This window comes from Cebus imitator, unplaced genomic scaffold (genome assembly GCF_001604975.1).
Source record: "Cebus imitator isolate Cc_AM_T3 unplaced genomic scaffold, Cebus_imitator-1.0 Scaffold439, whole genome shotgun sequence".
Lineage (NCBI taxonomy): Eukaryota > Metazoa > Chordata > Mammalia > Primates > Cebidae > Cebus > Cebus imitator.
The window spans coordinates 453,606-456,951 of NW_016107754.1; the positions used below are offsets into that span (position 1 = coordinate 453,606).

The window sequence follows — 3,346 nt, forward strand, 5'->3', positions numbered from 1 at the left end:
TAAAAGAGGGAAAATTAAGGAAGAAGCCAATTCACATGAGACAGAGGCAGAGATTCTGTTTCTGTCTGCCCGGTAAGAAGTGTAATAGTGTATCTATTAAGCAGAATTTTTAGAATACCCTCTGGCTATAGGTTACTTTGCTGACACCACTAATTAGATCCTTACCCAGGGACTAGTCAAGGCTACTTTGTAACCCTCTACCTCCCTTCTTTGTTCTACTCCCTCTGCCTTATCTAACATTGGATAATTGGGAATGAAAATCCAAATAGAGGAGGCAGTGCTCCTGCACCCTAATTTTATAACTTAGAGTCTCGGGGCTCTAAATCAAGCTTAATATTGGAATGATTAAGCAGCTTGCTGCAGCATCACCCGTCATTATGACGAGTCCTGCAAATCCAACCAGAATTCAGGGTGTTTAAACTACAATATATTCTGCTAAAGCCTAAAGCAGGTGCATTTTTTAGTTGAATGGGCCCCTGATTTTTTTCCAGATGTGATTTTTCTTCTTCTTTCTTCAAAGACCTCATTTTATGGATCGAGACAGCAACAGGAAATCTCTTTGGCTTTCTTCCCCCTCCCTGCTTCTCTATTTATAGTTCCAAATGTTGCCAGGTGTCAGCAACCAAATTAAAGAGGGACCATTCGAGTCTCTCCAAGCTGTTGTTGTTACTTAGGGTGCATCTAATATTTTATATCAGCAAGTTGCAGTGCAGCTGCATTTATTCAAATATGCTGAACATTTTAAAGATGCCTAATGATTTACTGTTTTTCAAGCCCAAAACAAAGCTCCTCTCTATACTGTGTACATTTTAGTTGCTAATACCTAAAGAATTGAGCCCGGGGGAATTATGATCCAAGCTGAAACCGTTCACTAAAAGTGGCTGTGCTAGCTGGAGTGTACTCAACTTCATGTTGTGATAAAGCAGATAAGTAGCTATGTTTTAACACTGAAGACATGCAGCAAGTGCTCTAGGTTTAAAGGCATTCTCCATGCCTTTAAAAGCAGCCGTACCGTTTGTCAACAGGTTCAATTTATTCATCTAGAAAACGGGAATAGTTCTAATTAAGTGATAACTTCTGGGGCTGGGGGCAGAATGCTTTCTCTATTGCTCTTTCTGTTGCTCTCGATAAATTGGCTTTATTACAAAAGGATGTGGTGGCTCATCTGCAATCCCAGCACTGTGGGAAGCCAAGGCAGGCGGATCACTTGAGCCCAGGAGTTCAAGACCAGCCTGGGCAACACAGCAAAACGCTCTCTCTACTAAAAATACAAAAAAATTAGCCGAGTGTGGTGATACACTTCTGTAGTCTAGCTACTCAGGGGGCTAGGCTGGGAGAATCACCTGAGCCCAGGAAGTCCAGCCTGAAGTAAGCTGTGATGGTACCACTGCACTCCAGACTGGGTGACAGAATAAGACCCTGTCTCAAAAAAAAAAAAAAGAAAGAAACCTAGAAACTCATAGCCTACCAAGTTTCATAGCTGTGACAGGAAGTATGCAGGGGGGTATGTGAGGGACAGGAGTCACAGAACACAAAGTCTTTTGCTGTATTTCTCAGTATAGTCCTTTATGAACGAGCCTATACTTTGACAGTGGATGTGAGGCATGTAGCCAGGTACTGCCATCTCCTCTCAATCCTGCCAGGCAGTAGAAATGAAAAGAACGCCACGGTGAAAAAAACAAAATAACCAAACCTCAAAACAGTAATCATGAGTTTCCCAAAGAATAAATGGTCATGAGGGCTGAATTATAATGAGATAATTAATGTTGGAGACTTGAACTCACCAGGAAAGGTTGGAAAGTTAGCAGGGTATCTTTTGTAAGACGAAAAGATGGGGTTAGAGAGGGACATGAGAAAACTAAACTTCTCTTCTACTATTTGCTTTGAGCAATTTTATGTGTTTTAGAGTAAATTTTCATCAAAAGCTTTGGAAGATAATTATTATTTTTTTTTTTTTTGAGACGGAGTTTTGCTCGTTGTCCAGGCTGGAATGCAGTGGCGTGATCTCGGCTCACTGCAACCTCCGCCCTGCAGGTTCAAGCAATTCTCCTGCCTCGGCCTCCTGAGCAGCTGGAATGACAGGCATGCACCACCGCACCCAGCTAATTTTTTGTATTTTTAGTAGAGACAGGGTTTCTCCATGTTGGTCAGGCTGGTCTCGAACTCCTGACCTCAGGTAATCTGCCCATGAGCCACTGCGCCTGGCCAGGAAGATAAATATTTTTATATCAACTTAAAAGATGATAAAAATGTCTGGTATGGTGGCTCTAACCTAGAATCCCAGCACTTTGGGAGGCCAAGGTTGGTGGATAGCTTAAGCTCAGGAGTTCAAGATTAGCCTGGAGGACATAGTGAGATCTTATCTCTACGAAAAACAAAGAATTCGCTGGGTGCGGTGGCATGCACCTGTACTCCCAGCTACTCAGGAGGTTGAGTTCGAAGGATTGCTTGAGACCCAGAGATATAGGCTGCAGTGAGCCGAGGTCACACCACCGCACTCTACACTGGGCAACAAACCAAGACACTGTCTCTGTCTCTGTCTCTCTCTCTCTCTCTCTCTCTCTCACATACACACACACACAGATGAAAATAAGGTGTACAGAGGCTCTGAACTTGGTCACATGCCAACATAGAGCTGACTCACCCCAAAACCATCAATACTCATGATATGCAGATGGAGTGGAGAATCAAACTCAAGTCTGTCTGGCTACAAAATCCATGCTCTTTTCACTTTACTTTTTGAGTTTGTTTTTTAATTACTATTCTAGGAGAAAAAAAAATTCACCTACATGAATAATATTTTACACATGGTTAGTTATACTTAAATGTATTTCAGTTCTAAAAAACAATAGAGGTACTCATAACAAAGGAGCTATGACTGGACATCCAGGAATGAAAGCAAATCAGAAGCCTTTGGAAATTAGAAGAGATTCACACGGTCGTTTTGTGGCTTTCTATAAAAATTATCCATTTACCAAATTATCAGTTTCTTTTACAGCACACACACCCATCACCACCACCACTGAAAGGGAAAAGAAAGTTAGCTTTCTATTTTCACACTCCAGGTTAGCGAAGGCTGGAGCATTCCCAAAGAGAACTATCACCAGTTACTCTAAATCATGCCTCAGGCTCTCACCACTGAACTAGGGACTTAATTATAAAATAAAATATAATAACTGTGATGTATTCCAGCACTCACCAAGGCCCCCAGCCCCAACTTCTGCTCCAGGGTCCAAGTCCAATTGCAATAGCCCACTTCAGAATAGTTGAGGGCGAGGCTTGATTCCCAAATCTCACTGTGTTGATCATTAGCATAAACATTAATCTGTCTAGTGTCTAATGACAT

At 41.9% G+C, this 3,346-nt stretch overlaps 1 pseudogene; it reads right to left on the reverse strand.

Annotated features, from left to right (window-relative positions):
- LOC108290548 overlaps window positions 1-3,346 on the reverse strand; it is a 13,249-nt pseudogene extending 9,903 nt beyond the window's left edge.